Below are 26,074 nucleotides of genomic sequence, written 5' to 3'. Positions count from 1 at the left end.
AAATCCCCATCCACATACCGTATACACATAAGAGCTTAAGATTAAGCCAAGGAGACCTTTCTCATGGAATAGCCCCTGCTCCTAGAGACATTGTTGGTCTCTCTTCCTTTGTTTCTTCTCGGATCCAAATCCCCATCGGCACCTTGCTTCAAGGTAGCCCAAGCTTTGGAAAGATTCGAAAGATTGGATGGAGGGACGCCTCATGGTAGGCATGCAACAAACCATGGAGCTAGACAGCTCTAGTGAGTTAGAGGAAGACAAACTTGTTGTACCTCACGAGATCACTTGCACCCCCACAATTCGAGTAAATAAGCTCGGACAATAATTATATGGCTACAAACTCAATGCAACTTTATCGATAACCTTCGGTGGCCTCCAGGTCCCTGCAATCCTAGACGGGGGAGCATCAGTGAGCATCGTTACCGAACAGTGCTAGGAAAAACGTGCCACAAAACACTAGATGATGGAAAGGATACTGAGTAATATGCACCTCTTCCGGAGCCTAAAGACTCTGAGAATTGGATGCATATCCTTGCCACCTTGGACACACTTGCTAGACACACCAGCACAAGGTTTGCTATGGAAGACGGGTAGGATATATCACATCTCTATACATGCGTAGCTTAGCATACCTACCTAATGTCACCATTCATGAACTTGAACAAGCCCATAAACCAAAAACATGGTGGGAAACACAATCACACAGAACATGCAAGCCTGATGGGTTCCTTGGGCCGCCATAGCACTATGTTTTCCCTGACGATTTAGACACTCACTCGTTAAAGTATGTCGGGGAGGTTGAAGCACATGACCACTTCAACCAAAGTGAAGACTCCCGTCTGCCGCTAGTGATGTGCAACACGTTTTGCTAATTCCTCCCACCTATGCCTATGCGAAAGTGTTGGGAACACCCTCCAACTACAAGATTGGCCAATGGTAGCTTGGTGAGAGAGGGAGCTAAGATCCAGTGAGGAGAGGTCTGAGCAGGATAACCAAAAAACCAATAATAATATGATTAATGATAATTCTTAATGACATTTCAATAATGAAGTGTAATGGTTCACAAGATGAGCAATGGAAGGCTTCAGCATGATAACAGACACTAGAATGAGATTAATACTAATAAAATAAGAACATAAATGGAGGAGTGATGAATCATGTTTCATTCATGAAAGTGTACCTCTTAAATAGGCTGAATACAAGGTATAAAATGTGTCATGGATGATGTCAAGCACCTTCTCAATCATCTCCTTTATCCTCTACATCCTCTCTAGATTCTCTCCTTGAATCTCTTATCAAAGTTAACATAGGTGGGTTCATGAATGCATGGGAATAGGAGGTGTCTTCTTCTAGGTAGAAATGAGGCCTTTTTACAAGATTAAATCCAAGGTTCTATGTGCCCCAAATAACCTTAGAACATGGACATGAATATTGGGTGTATTTTTCAACAACATGTTCATCAAGCATAAGTACTCTAGGAATCACCTGGCCATACAAACCAACCATAACAAAAATGTGAAGCCATAAGCATATGTCAATCTACAGCAAATTTATTAATATTTGTAATCGTATCACCCACTATATTAACATAATTTGGCATGACACAAAGATAATCCAGGCATGACACAAAGATAATCCAGGCATCCCCAAATTATCAAAGAGAGTAGAGGGTGGAAGCATGGTTAGGTGGTACCAAAAAGTGGTGTCATTGACACTCCTTTTCTAATGGTTTTGAGGGTGGTTTGAGGAGATTTTTCAAGATTACATTAAAAAATTTTAGTCTTTGTTTTTTTCCTCCCACGTCTTCTTGTCCCATAACAACTTCACGAGCCAATGGCCCATGTATTTCCTGCTTGTGTTTCAAATGACATGCTCTCTCAAAAAAATTAATGTCTTTGTTTTTTCCCTCCCACGTCTTCTTGTTTTTTCCCTCCCATGTCTTCTTGTCCCATAACAGCTTCACCAGCCACTTCTCTCCTTTCCCACTTGTGATTTGAATGACATGATCTCTCTCTCTCTCTCTCTCTCTCTCTCTCTCTCTCTCTCTCTCTCTCTCCTCCCAAAGCACACATTGAGGCTTTGGACAGCAGGTTGCCTTGGAAACATGCTCTGATCGCATCTTTCTAGGCCAATACTTGGAGGAGATGGATTTTCAGCTGCTTGGGAAGCATTCAAGCCAAGATGAAAGTTCTTCACATGATGTTGAAAATGCCCAACATGAAGCTAAAAATGCTCGACATGATAGTGGACATGATCATAGTTTTCAGCTCGATGCACAACCAATATTTAGTTCAAATGACATTAGGCAAGAAGGTCTAAGAGCAATCAGAGAATACTGGGATGTGAGGCAAAGGGAGCATCAATAGAGAGTGAAGAGCAATGTCAGGGGTAATGGACCATTATACATTGATAACCGGAGGAAAAAGAAGATTTGTAAAGTTGTGGCTAGCTGTTGGCTTCGACAAACAGAGGGCATTGACACAAAAACTCAAAAACATATTTTCAAGGAGCTCCTACAACATTCAAAATTGAGGGATTTGCGGCTTGATGCATTAAACTATGATCGAGGATTTATGGTAAACATTCGAAGCACATTGTCACAAGTGACAACACCCAAATCAAAGAATGAACTTTTTCTTGAAGAGATCGATGCTATTGACCCCGCTTAATGGTGAAGGATTTAATGGTGACAGTAGTAGGAAAACATTTGTAAGCATGGCAAAGGTAGAAAAATTTATGGGTGTCCATAAGAGAAATCTAAGTGCAAAAAATTCTCGACCACTCGATTAATCACCCCTTTTCCTCTTCAAGCCCTGTTGTTCGCTGCCTTTGTTCTCTTCTAGAAGATTATGCCACCTAGCTTCCATGATCGCCCGTATTGCTTCTATTTTTGTTTAGCATATTTGCATTTTCCTTTGCTTGCCACACATCTTTGGCTACCTTGGATTCACACAACACTATCATACACACACTCTATATATACATACGTCATGTTTGTGAGGGCTTAAATTTCCCCTCACAACATACAAAACTAGAAATGCACATTCTCACTTCTGAATGCATGTTCATAAGTTTGCAAGTATCCAACCACACATGTTCATATCTCGGGATGCATGTTCACAATCATACTGGGCCACACATGTTCCTAGGTCCCCACACATGCTGCTACTACATGAATGCACACTTATAAACCTCGGAATATCCAAGATCACTAAGGTCACCCGTATAAGAATGATATAGACCAATCCATGATGCCCCTATATGGCCTAGATCCCAAGATAGATCTATCTCGCATAAAAATGGATCTAAGTACATATCTAGATCAAATGAAAATCTCTCTAGATCCAGATGCATAATCCTGTCTCCTACAAGGTATCACCTCAACAAAATCGTGGCTAAGCTCATGTGCAATGCCTGACTGCTCAAACATATGCACTAAACCTAGGTGAATGCTACTTGGTACGCTATGAGAGCTAGGAGTAGAGATAGAATCATAGATATCCCCATGAATAGAAGACCTAAAAGAGTAGCTTGACTCATCTAGCATAGGAACTCATGTCTATGCTCCTCATGCACTATCGTATTCTCATCAACATGTAAAGTATCATTATCCCCAATCTCAAGCATGCCAATGGATGCATCACTAATCAAAAACTAATCCACATGATAGTCTAATGCATCCATATCTCCTAAAATGCATCACTATGATTGACTGGAAAGTATCTAGAAATAGGTGTATCATCAATCATAATGCTCAGAATGTTCATTTCCATCCCTCCCATCAAGATCATGCCCACATGATCTAGCTCACACACATCACTCTCGCTATCACTATCACATGCATCATCATCATGTGCATATGTGTTAGTGGCATCATGTGCACATGTATCAATCATCATTTGTATGTGTGTATGATATATCAATATCATCAGTGTATGTTTGTGTGATACATCAATACCATCATGTGTATGTGTGCACGATACATCATCATGGTCATCTGAATCTAAGTCGGCATAGTCTACATCCTTGAAAACATATTCGTAGAGGCTCAAGAGTTTGGGACACTCAAACAAGGAAGACCCATCCCATGTGAACAATGCCGCACCATCTATGTTGAGGTGGCAATGAAATAATGAAATCACCATGACCACAACATGTGGACCATTTGTCATGTACACTCACCTCATGAAACAAATACCTCGAGTGATGAGGTATCAATTCGTCGAGCTCAAATAACCACCGATGGCATGAGTAATCCGCCGCATCATAGCATGAAGTCAGCGAGTAAAGATCTAGAGGTCTGAGTCTCAAATTGCCAAAGGTATACGTGAAAGCAGCGAAAGATATGTGATACAAAGCACAAAATGGCAAGTAAAAGTAGCGATCCCGTAACCATGAAGATCTCATGCAATCGAGATTAATAATAGAATCAAAATTGTATACAGAGTGTTGATCATAAGAGGGATAGAGGTAATAAGAAACACCCATATCTACATGCGAACACTCCCCACAAAGAACACAATATGTGTAAACACACTCACAAAGAACTAAGCATGTGAACAATACCCAATGAAAGCTTAAAATGTGTGAGCACCCCACAAAAAATTTTGCTTGTGTGTGAACAAGATCCAAAACCGCATAGGTATTACCACACAAGTGCCCAAAATCATGCAAATCTAAACCACAGGGTAGGGCATGTGTGAACACTCCAAATCAGCCCAATGTGTGTAAATAACCTCCTCGAGTCTCAAGGCAAGTGAACGAACTCAATCATTACATGTGAACAACCCATATCCATGTGGATCACTATGGAAAGCATGGAATGAAAGATTAATGGTTGGAGTATGTGAATAAAGAGACCAAAGGATTAATTCGAAGGTGGACCAAAGTAAAGAATGGCTCCCTTTTCACCTCACGCGCTAGCAGCAAACCCTAAACTAAAAGAGCTATTAATGTTTTTATCCTCCTTCCTCACTTCTCTCGCTGAGCGAATAGGCTCAGTCTCTCATGTCTACGCGCTAGAACAAATAGGTTGCCTAGCTCTCAGAGCCATTGGATCGCCAAAAGTAAACTAGGGCTGAAAAAAAACTCCGCCTATGAAGTAAACTAGGGATCCTAATTTATTTCACAGGCCGAGTTTTTTTTGTGATGTCCGCACTCGGCCTGTGAAGTAAACTAGGGATCCTAGTTTACTTCACAAGCCAAGTTTTTTTTGAGATGTGCTTCGCCTCCCCCTAGTTTACAAAAGATCTAGGGCCCTTGTAAACTAGGGCCGCCCTGCAGTGAAGTCAGGCTTGCCATATTGCCTAGTTTACTCTAGCTCTTGAGTTTGGACTTAAATCTTTCTTGCCTAAGTCTCAAAATGCAAAAGAAAGTATTTGAACCCACGACATGCCGCTAGGGAGGCCATAGTCTTACCATCAGGCTATAATTTTTGCTAGCTAGTGTATCTGGCCCATATTACTATATGCTTTTGTTATGCGGGGCAACCCTAGTTTACTTTGGGGCCCTAGTTTACTATTAGGCAGCCCTAGTTTACTTTCGGGGATCTGACGGCCCGTGCCCCTGCTCAAAATCAGGCCCCCTCAGTCTCGTCGATCCCACTTGAACCCTCTCTTAAATGCACCGTGCCTTTTAGACATGAGGAGAGTGTGTGGAGTCTACAAACTTCACACAGCAATGAGTGGAGTGACACGAGAAAGAGAGAGAAAATTAGAGAATATATTATAATTTATGATTATAATACATAGTATTTGCTATTTATATGGCAGTTACTCGAATCTCAAGGATCTTTAGCATTTATGTAAAATATTTCATCTACCTTTCTTTTTAATGTCTCAAGTATCTTTAGCATTTAAATAAAATATTTCATCTACCCTTTCTTTTAAATGAGCTCTTAACTTTATGTGAATTTTAATAAAACATAGAGGCTAGACTTTAGAGCCTTTGTAAATTGTCATGACTCAAAAAACAAGCCTCCATTTTTAAACTTCATAATTCAAAACATAGAAAGACAAATGCCCATGTAGCGTGGATGCGCATAATGTGAAACCTGGATGTTATTTTCTCCAGAGAGCATGCAAAGCATAGTTAACTTCCAACTTTCAAGTTTCAAGTCTATTCCTCAACACTTCTACTTACATTGTGCAACTTTTAGGCTTCAATTTTCTTCCTTTGCTGCTAAAGACTTTCGATTAGTAAGCAAATAAAAGATTTCTCTTCCGAAATTTTTAACTTTCAAGTCCATTCTTCAACACTTCTACTTACATTGTGCAACCTTTAGGCTTGAATGTTCTCCCTTTGCCAAAGATCTTCAATTGTTTGAAAAGGTAAGCATATTAAGAAGAAGTTTTTGAGCTCCATTTTGAACTCATTGTCTACATTTACTAACCACTCTTGCCCTTGATTTTCTTCAAAGGTGATCAACACCAAGGATGGTAACAAGTTACAAGAGTGTTTGCAAGCTCTAATTGGAGGCCTGAAGCGTTAAGTGGCATCCTCGACTTCGGCTTCCTTATTCACCAAGTATCTTCTTATTCATTTTGCTCATTTATTTTTACTCTATTGAATCAATTGCACGTTGTATTTGAATGTGAACATTTCCTATTATTTGTAATAATTTAGCTTATCACATGAACCATATTTTTTAAATATATCAGTGAATGTCTCCTTCAAATAAAAAAGTAGCAAAAAACTATTTCTTCTATGTTTGGATGGAGAACACCAGCGCGAGGCATCGATTGTGACTTGAACGATGATGTGGAGATTTTAGGGATAGAATTAGATCACTTAGAAGATGAGAGTTAAGGGAGCATTGAAAATGCACAAATACAAGTAACTAAACATAAATTTTGTGAGGCGTGGAGAGGAAAAAATCCTTGAGTGCAACATATAGTCAATGGGAAAGAAGTGTTTAAATGAAATGTGAGTATTGTGAGAAGGATGGATTGATCGGTCCTTTTGGTTTTGGAAATGGTTGTATTAATATACAACACGACTCTCTTACAACTCGTGTAATGTCGATCCCTCACAAAATAGCCATGGAGAAATGGAATTGTGAGATGGAAAAGAAAGAAAAGCCAATTCATGTGTATGTATAGTAATATTGTGGATGCTAACATAGAACACATAATCACCACAATGAAACTAATGCAATTCGTTGCACAAAGAGATCTCTCTATTGGGTGGGTTTAAGGAGATATGGTTTGATGCACTACAGTCAACTGGATTATCATTTTTAATTGATGTTAGTGCGTGTCATGAAGAAGAAATGAAGGGATTCAAACACATGTGTTCTGTCCAAATGTTTCTTTTTCTGGTGAATGTTCTCCTGTGAAGGGTGAAGCGGGTCCTCTGAATGGATTCAAACATGTGTGTTCTAACCAAGTTAAAAAAAAAGAGAGTTTATTTTAGGGTGACGCACTTCACAGTTGGTTGACTCACATCTCATGTCTAGCTAGACTCAAATATGATAGAGTCATGCAAATTTGGAGCAACTTGGCTCATGCAAAGTTGTGGGCTTATGTTATGGCTAGCTTACTCACATCGTGAATTTTTTGTTGAGAAATGTGGTGCCAGAGAGCACAAGGAAGAAGTAGGGAGTGAGAAAGAGTAGCCAAGAAAGTGCAAAGCATAGCATACGGTCACATGAGCAAAGGGATTTATGTCACATTAATATACAAGCCCAAGAGTGTACCTCTTTATATAAAAGGGAACCATTTCAAGCAATGAATCATATCACTTGCACAAATCTCGAGTCTCTCTATAAGTACAAGTTTCAATCTTGTTACCTAATTATACTTGAGTTCATTAGTACTACTCTCATGTAATGAGTTCACTTAGGTATCACCCACCTTAGATTAGTCATGTTAATATTGTTGTCATTAGAGTAGGATTAGCATCTCATTTATATTTAAGAGAGCTCGATCCCTGATTCTCAACATGGTATGAGAGCCTAGGTTTAACTCTTTAGTGCATCTCCACATCATACACTGAGTACATTTAGTAATTGTTTAGTATCATTGGTCGTAGCGCATGCTTAAGAGATACTAGGGATTCATTATCAAGTGTTTAGAGGTAGGAGTGGTATTTTTTTCCTTGTTTTTCTTAGCACCATTAGGGTTTGAGAAAGTTAGAGAGAGAAACTTTAAAAGAGAAAAAAAAAAGAAAGCAATTTATAGCACACAGCAGAATTTATGAGCCAAGAGAAGCAGTGACACTAGTCTTGCATCAAAATTGATGGTCTCCAGCAGATCGCATAGGTTGTTGTATCAAGTGAAGGAGACGGCATTTACAACAGTAGGAAACAATACGCACGGGTGCAGTGAAAACCTGCAGACAAGAAGAAGAGAGGCAACATCATTCAGTGCAGCCCCATCTCAACAACAAAACGACAAACAACAAAGGAACACTGTGGGTAGCGCTGTGAAGGGAAGAGAGCAGAGGAGACGGTGATAGCGAAAGGCCTTTGCTGGCTTGGGCTTTTGATCAGGAGAGAAACCGTGAGCGCTTGCGAGAGGGAAACCGTGAGCGCAATTGTAGTGCAGTAGGACCTGTTTGCAACCACGTGAGCATCATAGAAGGAGGCCCAAATCCAGAGCAACTACGACCGGTCTAAAGAAACACTGACGGCCACAAATTAAAAATAAAATATCCAGAGTGGCTGTGTAACATTATCCAGAACACCTGGCGGAGCAGCATTAGAAAAATAAAAAACGCCTTTGGTATAAAAGAGACTTCATAGAGGAGGTTCACACACGCAACGAAAATTTATCCGCATAACTAGGTTCTACATGTTTTACCCTTTCTTTTACATTGCTTATCTTGTTTTCATTACGTTAGTACTCTAAAGCATAAAATTTGTAAGGGGATAAGACACTGCCAAAGTAGTACTCAGGTAAGACCTCCTCATGGCATCAAGAACTATCACAAGTGTTGAGAGGTTCATAGGGGAAGGGTTGTATCCTCTGGAAAATATACATGGGTACACACATGAAAGCATAACAATTCAAAGATGAAGTAGCAAAGCACAAATCAAAGCATGGATCTATAAAGCACAGTCCTAAGCATGAAGTCTACATCAAAGGCACAACGAAGAAGACAATTCCAAAAGGAAAAACACGACATCAAGATAAGAATTCAAAGAGTGAAAAGTCAAGCCAAATAGAAAAGGCCAACGAGCCGACAAGAAGAAGACGATGACATCGACATCAACATGAGCAAAAAAGGAGCTACCAACCACTACCCTAAATGATATGTTGTAAAAGCCACCAAATGAGTAGGTAATTTTTTATTTTTTGACAACTGTTACACTTGACCACTAGAGAGTAGCCAAAATAGCACCTTGGGGGAGTGAAAATCAACCCAACCATCGAGCTAAAAGTAACCTCTGAGCTAGAGAGTAACCAAGCCAAAGAGCCTCAGAGTTACCCAGCCAACTTAGAAATGAGGGGAGGGTGAAAATATGTTATAACTCACATCCGACCACCTTGAATAACCTAGAGATTTGACACCAAGGGGGGGGTGTTGAGAAATGTAGTGCCAAAGAGCACAAGAAAGAGATAGGGAGTGAGAAAGAGTATCCAAGAAAGTGTAAAGCATAGCACAACCACATGAGCAAAGGGATTTATCCCACATTGATGTACAAGCCCAAGAGTGTACCTCCTCATGTAAAAGGGGACCATTTCAGGCAATGAATCATATCACTTGCACAAATCTCAAGTCTCTCTATGAGTACAAGTTTCAATCTTGTAACCTAATTGTACTTGAGTTCATTAGCACTACTCACTCATGATGAGTTCACTTAGGTTTCACCCCACCTTAGATTAGTCTTGTTAATTGTGTTGTCATTAGAGTAAGATTAGCAACTCATTTGTCTTTAGGAGAGATGGATCCCTGATTCTCAACATTTTTGTATAGAATTACTCACATCTCACCTCAAGGGGTGCACTACGAAGAAACCCTATGTATCACGTGAGTTCAAGGGGTGTTAAAAAAACTCTTACCTGTGAACTTTTCATGAATAAAATGATCCCTTTTTCTTTATGGACTTACGGGTTTTTTTTCGAAATTGATTAACAAAACCTCTTCTATAAATGTATTTATATAAATTTATCTTAGAATTTTGAATTAAAAAACTCCTTCATTTGAACTCATGTGCTATAATTGCATATTTTTCGGTGAATCTCCCGGTATCTCACACCCTGTGAGCTAGAGTAATAGTTCATGTCTTAGGTCTTAGATCTCATGTCTCATGTCTCACGTCTAGCTAGGATCGTATCTTGTAGGCTTAAGTCTCATGGCTACCTAGCCTCACAATTGTTTTTTAATGGAATGGCTCATAGGGGTGGGGTGAGCTAGAATCACGGCTCGCATCTAACTAGACTCATAGATTCTTTTATGAAAGAGGTCCATATTTTTTTATTTCATGAAACAGACACACTTGCACATGAATTCCAAGTGTGGTGTGAAGAGATTTAATGTTTACATAATTACTTGAATTTTTTATGTTATTAACAAATGTCATTATCATGTTAGCGTGATCAACAATAATAGGCTATATTAACACCAAACATTCTTGGCTATTACACACATTCTACCACCATAATATCAATGTCACACACCACGATAAGAGTGTATAAGGCCCAATAGAAAGAATCAAAGCGTGATGGGAGAACCTTGTGGGAGTTTTCAAGTGACCAAAAATAAATAGCACTAATATAACGTTAACGAACATTAATAATGGGTTTGGTGAACGTTATTAACAAACATTATTAGCATGTTAATGTTTTCATTTTTACTTCAGTGAAATCCTATTGGTGTGTGAGGACCAAACCTAAGTGAGGGCATAAATGCTCATTATTAAGAAGGAAAAGGATATTTATTGGAATTTTATGCTGGTAGAGATTGTATGACACAAAACGTTTAATAGGGCATGGGTAGGTGTGTCCTTACAAGTCTTAATTGGCTGGTAAAATATTAGGTTCAGCTTCTACCTTTAGACTCACACTCCTTGCGTCTCACATCTCATGTCTGTTATAGCTCATGTCATTGATTTTTTACACGCGATTGGGGACTCACATCTCTTGCTTTGAGAGGTATTTTTTTCTTAGTTTTTTAAGAATTTTATAGGTTTGTTAAACTTGTATGGGGATAATTAAGGTTTTTAATCTTAATTAATGGTGTTTATACAATTAATTGGGTGTTTTTTAAAATTTTGCTGATTTTACATACTCTAAGGCTACTAACTGAAAGCAATACATGAACAAATATTATGAAATGCATGAACAAAAATCACAGCTTTCTCACACTAATAATCAACACAGAATCGAGCTTATAGCTTATGTTTTCAAAGGGGATTACATTCCTAATCATAATTTCTAAGATATTTCTTGACTTAATGCAACAAATTCAAAGTCTTTTGTGCTTTGTGCTTCAAAATTATGCAAAGGGCCAAAGAAATCAGGGCTTTCTTCTTCCAAAGTATGCAAATAGGATAACCTACCCTAATGCTTAACAAGCTTCAAAATGAAATCAAAACAACAAATGCAACACTTCCAAAGCTCCAAAATCAAATGTCTTTCAAAGTGTGGCATCTTACCTTACCAAGTATACTGAAATAAGTATCATTTGGTAAGAGCTTTTCCCCAACAATAATGCCAAATATGTTAAACATCTTACCTGACCACATATTGAAATAAGTATCATTTGGTACTTTGTGCCAGTAGAGCTATAAATATAACTTCCCTTATGGGTGTGCTCACTCGTCCATCACACCCTCACTCTGTTGTCACACCGGAATGCACAATGAAATTCTTCCATGTCTAGGAATATGGAGGTAGAACTTCAATCACCTTGATGAAGGTGAAAAGAAGGTTTCTTCCATGTCTAGGAGTGTGGAGGTAGAGCTTCAATCATCTTGATGAAGGTTGCCTACACTATGGATCAATCACACAAGAAGTGGATAGAGAGGAGAAGCTCATAGAAGAGATCCTATAATTAAACCTATCTAAGAACACCAAGCAAGTAAGATTCAATATAACATAAGCAAGAGGGTAGGGAAAAGAGGGAGAGCTCACAAGGAATTTTTGAATGTCAAAAAATACTTATATACAAATGGCTAGCTTTCACACTAAGTCAGACAAAACTTAAAAAATACTTTTACACAAATGGCTAACTTTCACACTAGGTTAGACAAAACTTTAAAAATGCTTTTACACAAATGGCTAGCTTTCACACTAGGTCAGACAAAACTTTAAAAATACTTTTATACAAATGGCTAGCTTTCATACTATTTATAAAAGTGGCAGTACGGACAAGGGATTTCCAATGATGGTGTACACATTGTACCACCTACACTAAGTAGTTTGAACTTCAAACAATTCAAAACCTTCAAATGATTGGGCCTTCAGGGCCTTTCTTGGTAGTGTATCAAATTTCAACACATGCAAGTTGTTCACATGTGGAAAAATGCACAAATTTTCACCCACGGTTGGTAGCTTTAACTATCAGAACACATGCTAATGCATTTCTTAGGTCTCCAAGACTCCATGCGTTTCCTTGCACTCAGGGCACCAATTGTGCCTGCACTACTAGGCTCCTTGGAAGGCACTAATAGAGTGTTCATACCAAAAGTAGCGATGAAGCCTTTCACTAACAATAAATGGGTGGTGAAGTTTAGACTTTGGAGCAGTGCTTAAATTTGGAACCCAAATGGGCTTTAAAGGGATTTTTAGGCTTTAAATGACACCCATAAATTTACCAAAGGTTACAACCATGAAACCCTATTAAACTACCAAAGCTTCAAAATGAAGCCTAGTTTTTAGCTCTAAAGTTGTATGGGTATATATACATATATGTGTGTGTGTGTATATATATATACACACATATAAATATGTGTGTGTGAGTGAGTGAGTGTGTATACATACATATATATGCATATATATTATATACATACATATTAATATATATACATACACATACATATATATGTGTATGTATATGTACATACACATATATATACATATACATATGTGCACATACACATACATGTATGTATATACACATACACATCGTAGATAATCTAATTTATGCTATTCAAGACAAAAATATATCAATTCAGTGCTAAATTATCAGTGGCTCGGGCCCCTCCTTGTTTTGTAGCCTCGAGTCCCAACCTCTTTGAATTTTTTCCATGTATGCTAGTAGCCTCCCCGGTCCTCTATGTGCTCACACAAACCCCCAATGTTTCTAGCATCGACCTTGCTCCTTTACACAGCTACTTTAAAAGCCTCGCAAAAGCCCATGGTGTGCAAGAGCCTTGCTAAGTTTACTCTTCTCCACCACTAATCGAGTAGCATTTCCATTGTGGATGAGATTACATTCTTAATGCTCCAATCCGCCATGAGCTTGTATTTTAGATGATGTACAAAAGCCTTTGTTATTCACAATGCGGGCCAACCACCACAAACGTGCGGACTTCTTAGTTGAAAGAAAAAGTCATATTTCATTTGTAATAATTCTTCAAGTTAAGAAAAAGTGATTTTTTTTCTTCTTCTTCTATCCAATGTTCGAAAAAAACCTGAGTTTAGTGTAGTTTGCACTTGTATATCTTGAAAAATACCTTCAAATTTAAAACTTGAAAGTACAGATACCTCTAGATTTTGAAAATACATAAAACAAAAACCTTTAGATTTCAAGATTTTCTTTTATAAATAATTTCACAATTTTCACATGAAGGTTTTCTATTCTTTAAGAAAATGCTTTTTTTCGAACACTGCTTCTAAGTCTTTTTTTTCCTATCTTGCTATTTTTAATTCTCAAAAAATTGTACATAAATGTAAACACAACAAAGAGAATAATAGTCCCGTGTAAAGACAGCTTGGTGCAGTGCGGGTCAGTGTTTGAAACCAAGACTAGCGGATTTCTGACGGCGGCAGACGGCGGTCGTTTTTCGTAGCGTCGTCGTCTTCCTCTACAACAACTCATGTCCCACCTGCAGCAGCTGCCGAAAGGAGAGTGGCCCATGCTGCTTGTAGGCGCACCACCTGTTGGACCACAAACACACATGTGACTCGTGTGAGAGACATGCGAGCAAGAGGCTAGCGTCACTGCCGAAAGGAGAGTGAGTCAGTCGCCCCATACTCATGGGTGCACCTGGACAACGCCACGCCACACATGTGAGCCGGGACTCGTGAGAGACATGCGTATATATCATACTGTACTGCAGCGCTCTACTGTATGATAAAGAAGAAAGGCCCCAAGGACCACTGCGAAGTTGCGAACGAGATGTTAATGATCCGTCTGGACTCTGCCGTATCTGGCGTCTGTGCAAGGGTCAATGTCCGGCCGTCATGGTCCAGGCCCGAGGGCAGTGTTCGCAGAAAACGTTTTTCCCAACAATTCCCAAAAACCTAAAAACATTTTTCCCAACAATTCAAAAAACCTTCAACCTCAAATTTCTGTAGGTTTTATACCAAAATTATAACTAAAAATCCCTTAAAATTCGTAGGCTTTTGTGAATTGTTATTTGAAATTTGACGGTTATTTTTAAAAATTTGCCATTCACTTAACACTAAACCTCAGTTTTTCGTGAACACTGCCCTCAAGTCGCTGGCGGGCTTGATTTTTGATAGGTGGGTATGCCCATCATGGATTATTTTTGATAGGTGGGTATGCCCATCATGGATTTTTTTTTTACGGGGTTCGAAAACAAACATGCCCTTCATATCAAGGCTTAAAATTTGATTTCCCTTCACCTTACCTTTATTGCCCTCTTCTATTACTCCTTCAAGGTTTCAAAATTGGTGCCCTATTAAAAAATTTAATGATCTTTTGATTATGCTTATCAAATTAAAACCCACTTCAATAACTTTACAAAAGTATATTATGTGATGAGTCTCAAATCCCAATAGATATCAAAAGACTTTCAAATATTGTGCATAGAATTAAGTTTACATTCCTTAAGAGGCTTGTGACTTAAAATACAAAATTGCATTTCAAATGTCAATGATTATAATAAAACAAAAACCAAGAAGAACATTTTGGGTTTTTAGACAAGAAAGATATCATCATACTTATCTCATGTAATGGGTAGCCACCAATCTGTACAAATTAACGAATAGTCACAACCAATCATACTGGAACGTCAAGCGGTGCTTGTAAGCCTGCTATAAATTGTATGAAATACATGAATAAATCAGCGAGAAGTTATCTTTTCTCAAATTGCACGGTAGTTAAGCTTATGTTTAACATCGTTTATCTGCATCATTAATCTTATCATTAATTATGACGGATAGCACATGGCGACCATGATCATTGGATCCCCGGCAATTTTATGTGCACGCGCCGTCGCCAATTGTTCCACGTACCGAGGTGAACCACGTCGTCGAAGAGGCCGCAGTCCCGTTCGTGCAAAGCGCAATGGTGTTGCATCCGATGGGGAACTGCAAACCAGTGAGGATGAATCGATGCCCTCACTCAACCATAGACGAGCTTGGTCGTTGCCTGCGCGACGGTAAGAAAGTCTGAGTCCCAGAGAAGGCATAGTCCGGCACCTCGTTCACCATCTGGAGTTGCGAGGTAATTATTTCCGCTTCCAGTAGTGATGGCGGTTGCAGCACCCGTCCGATAATACGACAAATTCAGTGGAAAGTCCTCGGAGGATCCTGATACTCATGTTAGACAATTCGACAAACACTATGCATCAAATGTGCATGGGGCAGTGGATGCCGCACGTAAGGAGGCGGTGTTTGAGACAATGCTGCAGGGTAAAGTAGCTCGATGGCTAGTAGAGTATCCAGTGGATCACTTCCTGACTTATGATGAGGTACAACGGGCATTTTTTGTGACGATTCAGGAAGGAGAAGACAGTGCCGCAAATCCTAGAGGACCTGCAGGAGTTAAAGCAAGGCCAAAAGGATGTGGGGAATTATGCAGCATGTTTCCGAATCTACCATGAGCTTGTATTTTAGATGATGTACAAAAGCCTTTGTTATTCACAATGTGGGCGAACCGCCACAGACATGCGGACTTCTGAGTTGAAAGAAAAAGTCATATTTCATTTGTAATAATTCTTCAAGTTAAGAAAAAGTCATATTTCATTTGTAATAATTCTTCAAGTTAAGAAAAAGTGACTTTTTTTCTTCTTCTTCTATCCAATGTTCAAAAAAAACCCGAGTTTAGTGTAGTTTGCACCTGTATATCTTGAAAAATACCTTCAAATTTAAAACTAGAAAGTACAAATACTTCTAGATTTTGAAAATATATAGAACAAAAACCTTCAGATTTCAAGATTTTCTTTTATAAATAATTTCACGATTTTCACATGAAGGTTTTCTATTTTTCGAACACTGCTTCTATGTTGCTTATAAGTCTTTTTTTTCCTATCTTGCTATTTTTAATTCTCAAAAAATTGTACATAAATGTAAAACACAACAAAGAGAATAATAGTCCCGTGTAAAGACAGCTTGGCGGCGCACTGCAGTGCGGGTCAGTGTTTGAAACCAAGACTAGCGGATTTCTGACGGCGGCAGACGGCGGTCGTTTTTCGTAGCGTCGTCGTCTTCCTCTACAACAACTCATGTGCCACAGCCCCACCTGCAGCAGCTGCCGAAAGGAGAGTGGCCCATGCTGCTTGTAGGCGCACCACCTGTTGGACCACAAACACACATGTGACTCGTGTGAGAGACATGCGAGCAAGAGGCTAGCGTCACTGCCGAAAGGAGAGTGAGTCAGTCGCCCCATACTCATGGGCGCACCTGGACAACGCCACGCCACACATGTGAGCCGGGACTCGTGAGAGACATGCGTATATATCATACTGTACTGCAGCGCTCTACTGTATGATAAAGAAGAAAGGCCCCAAGGACCACTGCGAAGTTGCGAACGAGATGTTAATGATCCGTCTGGACTCTGCTGTATCTGGCGTCTGTGCAAGGGTCAATATCCGGCCGTCATGGTCCAGGCCCCAGGGCAGTGTTCGCAGAAAACGTTTTTCCCAACAATTCCCAAAAACCTAAAAACATTTTTCCCAACTTAACATTCGTAGGTTTTTGTGAATTGTTATTTTGAAATTTGACGGCGGTTATTTTTTAAAACTTGCCATTCACTTAACACTAAACCTTAGTTTTTCATGAACACTGCCCCCGAGTCGTTGGCGGGCTTGATTTTAATGATCTGTTTGGACTCTGCCGTATTTGGCATCTGTGAAAGGGTCAATATCCGGCCGTCATGGTCCAGGCCCCAGGGCAGTTTTGCAGAAAACATTTTTCCTAACAATTCGAAAAACCTAAAACATTTTTCCCAACAAAACCTTCAACCTCAAATTTGTGTAGGTTTTTTCCTAAATTTTAAAGGTTTTATAGCAAAATAATAACTAAAATCCCTTAAAATTTGTAGGTTTTTGTGAATTGTTATTTTGAAATTTGAAGGTTATTTTTTAAAATTTGTCATTCACCTGACACTAAACCTCGGTTATTCATGAACACTACCCCAGGGTCTTTGCTTGTAGGCTTGATTTATTGATAGGTGTGTATGCCCATCATGGATTTTTTTTAATGGGTTTAAAAACAAACATGCCCTTCATATCAAGGCTTAAAATTTTGATTGCCCTTCACCTTACCTTTTTTGTCCTCTTCTATTACTCCTTCAAGCTTTTAGTATTGGTGTCCTATTAAAAATTTAATGATCTTTTGATTATGTTTATCAAATTGAAACCCACTTCAATAACTTTACAAAAGCATATGTGATGAGTCTCAAATCCCAATAGATATCAAAAGACTTTCAAATATTGTGCATAGAATTAAGTTTACATTCCTTAAGAGGCTTGTGACTTAAAATACAAAATTGCATTTCAAATGTCAATGATTATAATAAAACAAAAACCAAGAAGAACATTTTGGGTTTTTAGACAAGAAAGATATCAGCGTACTTATCTCAAAATTATACGATCCCAAAGCCATTTAACCATAAATTTATGTCACAAACAACTTGAATAAGGCAAGGAGTGATGAAAAAACTCTTGTTGTAATGTCTTGCACTCATAATGCAAAGCAAAAAAGAGAGAGAATGCAAAGTTGTGTAAAGCCAAGATTTTCAAAGATCATACATCCTTCTAGCCTAAAGTTCCATCTTTCTGAATTTCAAACACACATTCCCACTTAATCTTTTCTACACTTGGCCTTGTCATTGAGACCCTCATTAGCTCATCCAATGTAGTCACTGCTAGCTTGGTTCTTCTTACATCTTTGATCTAATGTTGCTTTGAGAACCCTCTTTCACATGTAACTATGCTTGCTGGTATCACAAGAATTGCTTGCCATAACTTCATCAAGTTAGGGAAGCTATCATTCCAATCTTTCATTGAAGTAGAATACCTCCAAGCCTCTTTCATAGTGTTCAACCCTTCACAATTTAGATGCAAGTCATCCACAAATGCATAGAGCTCCTTTTCACATGCCTTGGCATCAACACTTTGAAATGCATTACCCTCAACATTTGGGCTAGGTTGCACATGTTGTAATAGCCTTTGAAGCCACACTTTTGCATTACGTTCTCTAGCCACATTGTCCTCCACATAATGGCAAAGGCTAAATAGCTTTAATGCATTGAAAAGAGGAAGATTGGGAAACCAAGCATTCAAACCATCCATAATTTCATGCACATAATCCTTTGCCAACATCACACATTTGTCCAAAGAACCATCCATGCATGCACACATACATTTACATCATTCACTTGATCCACAATATCATTTACAACACCATTCACATTACATCTTGTGAGCCTAGCATTATAAAAAATAAGATCATGACAATGCATATAGCCATCTTTGTCTTGTAGCTCAAGGTATCCAAACTTTTAACACTTCAAAAATGCCTTCCAAAACATTGAATCCAAGGCAAAACCATGTGGGTTTAAGAAGAACCATTTTAACTTATTCATTGTTAGGTCTATTGCAGTCCCAATAGAGGTCAAGTCAACATTGTCCTCTTGTAGCTTGAGACTCAAAAAATTAAGCTCCTTCAATACATCGACAAGCATATGTAAACAAAATTGAGTGGTAAAAGTACATTCTTTGTTGTGCCACTCTATAAGCTTTTCTTTTTTCCACAATGTTAAAATGGTGGGCATTAAATAAACAAGTCGAATCATTACTTCGCCTCTTGAAAGCCACCTAATTGCATGAATGTACAAAACTCAATGAGCATCTAGTTACATAGTATCCAAGAGCTCCATGAGCACTTTATTTCTTTTAATAGAGTTATTTATCCATGAGTACACTTTGATTGCGAGCTTTTTAACAAACAAGAGCTCATGAAAACTCTTTGTGGCATATGTAAACAAGGTAAAAATAAGACACCAATAAAACAATATAAGTATACATGGGTTGGTGAATGTTTTTATATATGAACCTAAAACGTTAGAAAACTTGGGCGAACCTTTGAATTTTTCTATCTTACTATGGTAGTATGTAGTGTACTTTTGGCGAATTTGTCTCTAGAACCCAATAAAAAATAAAAACTTTTCGATGATTTTCCTAAAAAAGTTTCTAGTGAAATAGTCTGATAATATCAAAGACTCCTCTAAAATAGCCCTTGGGCTAAAAATAGCCCCTAATATTTTCCTTGACCTGCAATTACTAGAGCCTCACGATGAGCAAGGCACAATCAATAGCTATTAAGCTTGGGTAATCCTTTTTCATCAATGTTACCAACCCAATTTCACTTCCAACCATGTCGGAAGCACCATCCGTTTGCAATCCCAACCATTTGTTTATCGCATAGGCTTTTTTTGCAAAGAAAGCTCTTTAATGCATTGTACACAGTTTTCCCCTTCCCATCATCAATGCAAACAACCCCCATGTACTCTGGAATATTTGGCCCAATACCATTATTTGTTAAATAAGTCCCATAGACAATTAGATGAAGCTCAAGATCCCTATCAGTACTCTCATCAACCATAATTAAAAAAAAGGACTTTGTAACATTCATAGCATTTGTCCTTCTACAAGTTGTGATGTAATGGCATGAAGATATTTGTTTCCGGCATAGTGACTTGTGTGAGAAGAGTATTCTAAGATTTTAGGCATATTGGGCAACTTCATAATCATTGCAAATTTGCAAAGAATATGATGGAAAAAATGCTAAGGATAATGTTTAAAATAGGAAGGGGGGATACCACGAATATAGGCCAAGATTCAAGTAAGACCAGTCAATTCACATCTATCAAATTTGATGAAACTAAAGATCCCATTTAGTACCTAGAGAAGTTTGATCAAGTTTGCATTATTTAATATAAATATAGAGTTTTTAAATAATTAAATAATTGATGTGTTAATATAGTAATGGATTATTCTATTTTATAAGAAGCTTGATGTACCTTATTTTTAAAGATATAATTTATAGTTTTTTTGAAATTAGACTAATAACATTCATATGTTTATCTATCTTAGCAATCCTGTTTAGACTAATAACATTCATATGTTTATCTATCTATCTTAGCAATCCTATTTAGATAAAATGCAATCTTCCACCCAAATGAAATCTTAAGTGGATAAGTTATTTTTTCTATATAACTACATATCTCTAGAACCATCTTATCAACTCACAACTTAGTTTGAGCCCTCATATATTTCTCTCTAGTAGCTTCCTTGAGAATGGGTTCTCAAAGTCTTAGAAACCAAAAGCATGATAGGAATAGCCCCCTTTCCCAATAGGCTCTTGAGGAGAAGAGGAAAAGGATAGCTCGTGAGTGAAAAAGGAAGTGGAGAGCATGCCAATGTGTAACAAAACTATTGTTGGTGGGTGAGTCCAACCCTCCCTCTCCTCTTCCCGTCTCCCCTATTATAGATAGTCCACATGAACCCCCCCCCCCCTTCCATCTCCAAATGAGCCCATCCCTTTAAATTCTCCACATGAACCCTCCCTTCTAGCTCCAAACAAGCCCATCACCTTTCCTCCACATGAACCCCCCCTTTCTCTTCCATATGAGCCTATCCCTTCTCCTCCACACGAACCACCCCATCCTCCTCCCCAAGACCCTCCTCCCCCCTTCTCCTCCCCAAGACCCTCCTCCCCCCCTTCTCCTCCACAAGAACCCACCCCTCCTCCTCCACAAAGTGCCCAAAGTGTGGATCGAAAAACGGAGCTATCAAAGCCCTTAGTGCATCATCGAGCCAATGCGATCTTTGAAGCCTACTTCAAGGATCTCACACCTTCATCAGTCATTTGTGCTTTAATGCTTTGATCGAGGTTCCCAACATGGCGGAGAATGTAGGGACACTATCTTCTATGGGAGGTCAAAGAGAGAGAAGAGTTGGCATACTAGTGCTTATAAGTATACGTGGTTATCAAGAAGACAAATAGTGCAGATGCTTTGGCTACTCGAAGGGCTATTGTAGCAACTATAAGTAGCTCCCAAATGGGGGGTAAGGTGAGTTCCACATCTAACATCTTTTCCATAGGACCATACACACTTAAAGTTGTCTCTAATAAAAGGAAAAGTTTGAATGCCAATAATGCTGGATTATTATGGGTGAGTAGTGTCATGCACCTAGGCATGATCACCTAGTTGAGAAAAGAACTAGAGCCTTAACACTAGTTTAGTAGCTCAATAGGACATAAATGTCTTTTCAGGGATTTTCTAATATATTCATATCTTGTGAATGGAAACGATATTTTAGCACTTCTCTTCTAAGGCATGTCTTCATGAATGTGGCAAAACTTAGATAATTATTAAAATGATAAAAATATCCTTAAATATAATTCATAGATCACCATAAGTAGAGTGTTAACCCTCACCAGACACCTCTCTCACTACAATAGAATAAGGGTTTAGCAACAAAAATAGCAACGTTTTTATAACTAGAAGGGTACGGAGATGTCGGGCCTATGTCGCTGCTGCTGCTATTTTTGTTGCAACAAAATGGGTTTGCTACTTAGCAGCAAAATATTGCTGCTAGTTTCATTGCTGGAGCAGCAAAAGTACTGCACAATAAAAAAAAGTTGGGTACAGACTGCCCAAGGAGTTTGCACAGGACTCCCCAGTCTCCTTGGCTCTTATTTTTCTAATGTAGACACAGTAAAACTAACACAACTTCACATCATCATGGACAAGTGTAATGTAAAACTTGACAAATACCAAAAAGGAAAGACAATTGCAATTCATGGTTTTAGGAATGTAAAAATTCAATTACAATACTTGGCAGAATTACATAAGTGTATGATTCCAAAAAACTCATATACAAGATAAAGCGTAATGAAAATCTATGGAGCTAGGGACTATCTAGATCTCATACCGTGCGATTATTATTGTTCCTTTTTGCAGCTCCACCCCCTTGCTTCTCACATTTCCATTGCTACCAGCATAGACATTTGCACCACTGTTTCTAGTTACATGGTCCAAAAACAAAATAAAACTAACACAAGTGAAAATTAATTTTACAAAAACAAAGAGGTTTAGGGTTTACGAATGTACTTACTTGTCATGCTTGCCAAGAATGTCCTCCAACAAAATAACAATACATCCTTTGTCTTACACCCTATCAAATAGAGCTTGCAAACCGCGTTGTAATGCAAAATCACATTCATCATGCGTATGGGGGCGGTCCACTACTTCAAGCTATAGACATACAAACAAATGAATATTTTAGAAAGTTGTTATTTAAGATAACAGGTTCTTTAATTAAAAGATAAGATACAATTTGAGGCTAATATATACTTATAAATATTGTTGGGATATCGACTCCTCCTTCACATGTAACATCACGCCTCAAGTTATTTGCCATCTATTCAAGAAAAAACATAAATATTTAAAACTCTTATGCATATGGCCTTATGCATATAGCTAATGCATATGGCTAATGCATAAGGCTAATGCATATGGCATAATGCATAAAGCTACCGACATGTGTAGGTAGCTATCGGCATGCGTTGGAAGCTACCGGCATGTGTTGGAAGCTACCGGCATAATGCATAAAGCTACCAACATGTGTAGGTAGCTACCGGCATATGTAGGTGGGTACCGACATGTGTAGGTAGCTACCAGCATGCGTTGGTTGCTACTCGCATGCGTTGGAAGCTACCGACATATGTAGGTAGCTACCGGCATGTGTTGGTTGCTACTAGCATTACTAGCATGCGTTGGAAGCTACTGGCATGTGTAAGAAGCTACCGGCATAATGCATAAAGCTACCAGTGTGTGTAGGTAGTAGCTACTAGCATGCATAGGTAGCTACCAGCATACATAGGAAGGTACAGGCATGCGTTGGTTGCAACCGGCATGCGTTAGAAGCTATCGACATGCGTAGGAAGCTACCGGCATGCGTAGGAAGCTACTGGCATAATGCATAAAGCTACTGGCATGTATAGGAAGGTACCCGCATGCCTAGGTAGCTACCAGCATGCATAGGGAGCTACTGGCATGCGTTGGTTGCTACCAGCATGCGTTGGAAGCTACCGGCATGTGTTGGAAGCTATCGACATGATGCGTAGGAAGCTACCAACATGCGTAGGAAGCTATCGGCATGCGTAGGATGCTATCAGCATGCATTGGTTGCTACCGGCATACATAGGTTGCTACCGGCATGCATAGGTAGCTACCGGCATGCCTAGGTAGCTACCGGCATGCCTAGGAAGGTACTGACATGCATAGGTAGCTATCGGCATGTATGAAGCATGGGAAAATAAACAAACCCTAATCTTAAAAACCCTAAACTTACAAACCCTATAACATGTAAAGCATAAGAGAAGAAACATACAAGAGAGAGATCTCTTACCTTGTGAGACTTGTATGTGTTGAAAACCTACAAAATCAAACCAAAATAAGAAACAATGTATTAATAACAAACCCTAATCTTAAAAGCCCAAAAACTTACAAACCCTATAAACATGTAAAAGCATGAAAGAAGAAACTTACAAGCCTGAAAGAGATCTCTTGTGAGGCTTGTATGTGTTGAAAACCCACAAAATTAAACCAAGTCAAGGAAAAAAAATATTAAGAAAAATCAAGATCTCTTACCATATGAAGCTTTAATGGTGGAGAGCTCTTAATTAGGGAAAAAGAAGAAGGCAAAAAGAAGAAAATAAAAACCTAAAAGAGAGGAAAGAGAAAGGAAATACTCAAAAGATAACTTTCATGGAAAGCTTATTTGCATAGGAGATAAATGAAAACATTAGACATACCTTGCTTGAGCTTGAGGAGGATAGGGTAGGAGAGGTAGAAGTGATAGACAAGGCAAAAACCTTAAAAAAAAACTTAGAGTACAAGTTTATTGTATTCAAAAGATAAAGCTACGTGGAGGTAAAAGTGTATAGCAGCGTTTTTTCACTGCTAGGCAGTGAAAAAGCATTGCAGAGTAGCGATAGATTGCCTACTGAGCATCTTGAAAACCCCCAATAATTTCCTTTCGAAAACGGTGCTGTGCTCCCACTGTGTTGTAGTAATCTAGCATCATTGCATATTTTACGTGTGAGAGCTTCTTTTTCAGCGGCTACAGGCTCGGGCTCCCCCAACAGGGGGCACTTGGGCACTAGAGATACGATGGATCTTCATAGAGATGAGGAGGACAGGCCTCAGTAGAGGATGGGAGGACAGATTCGCCTTGAGCATCCTGAGAGCTTGGGAGTTGCTGAGACCGGGACTCTCTCAGAGACCTCCTTCTTGTGATGAGGAGCGGGCCAGACAGCCACTCATCTGGAGCCCAGCAGTTCGCACAGAGCAGGGTCATATGCTGGGTTCTTAGCCTCATCTAGCCTGGGGACCATTGGCAGCAGGCCCAGCACGCAGTTTTGGAGACTGGCAAGCCTTCTGCAATCTCCCAGAGGATTTCCAGGTGGAGAGGCTGTCACTTCAGAGGGGGGCTGATTATGAGGGATGACATTCAGGAGGCACTCACAGAGGAGTGGTTCACGCCTCTCGAGCCAGTGGCCCCACGGTGGATGGGAGCCTTTACACAGTTGGAGATCCTAATTGCTATCAAAGCTTGCACTGAGGATGGCAGATGCCTTTACTATGAGATCCAGGATGAGGGCAGACTTCAGAGAGTGGAGGTGGAGTCGCCTTTGGTTGCAGAGTGCATCTTTCAGAGGATACGGGTAGTGGCCGTCGCTTTTCGGAAGTGTCATATTGACCCAGACCCTGCAGATGTGGACTCTAATTGGCGCATATGGGCATATGCAGCGCGCCCCTTGGCCTGGATCCACCAGTGGGACCCTGGCGAGTACAAGTGGCATGATCCTTATGCATCCCTTGAGGCCACAGAGATCACCTTTTTCCACTATACTGTTCGGTTGGGGCGACATATTTTGATGGTGAGAGGAGGATGGTCTCTTCAGCTACATTGGGGCACTGGCGGCTATACAGGGACTCTCACAGGAGTTCCTAGAGGATTTTTGGACCAGGCTCTGGGCTAGTCGACAGGCATGCAGGATCTCAACTTTCCAGTGGGGCTGGTCGCCCACAGGGGCTCTGCAGTTGGCACCTGGCTTGCCTACAGCGGTCTTCTAGTAGCCTGCGCCCGATGCGGCCACCCTAGGGAGTCATAGAGACATTGACTATGGGACTGCCCTCAGGTGCAGCAGATTTGGCTGCGGATGCTGCGCATTCTGGCCCCCCTCTCTCCAGAGGGTATGTATACATGGGGAGCCGCTACTTGGTCGACTTCGTCAGGGCCTGCTATGGGCTATGAGACGGAGCAGTACAACCAGGCCATCAGATTCATTAGGGACCAGCCTCGCCTTGTTCCTTCACCGGATTTCTCGTCCGTTGGCTGGACACAGGAGAGGGATCTACGATGGGAGCTCCTTAGCAGCCTCACCATCTGGTTCATCTGGAGGGTCCGGTGTTTCAGGGCCTTTGAGGGGAGACTGGAGCCACCAGCAGAGATTATTTGGGGGATTTGGCAGGAGTTGATTCACACCCTACGAGGACAGTATGACCGCATCCGCCGGGGCGAATCGGATGAGGCGATCTTGCGACGCCAGGCTTTTCACACCACTTGGCGCAGCGGCCCCTTCTATACCCTACACGCGGGGTCCCCCCGCTAGCACTACAGGCCACCTATTTGGCTTCCCCC

Source organism: Cibotium barometz, chromosome 26, assembly GCF_041138505.1.
Source record: "Cibotium barometz isolate CiBa-2024 chromosome 26, ASM4113850v1, whole genome shotgun sequence".
Classification (NCBI taxonomy): Eukaryota; Viridiplantae; Streptophyta; class Polypodiopsida; order Cyatheales; family Cibotiaceae; genus Cibotium; species Cibotium barometz.
Note: the sequence above shows the minus strand (reverse complement) of the source record.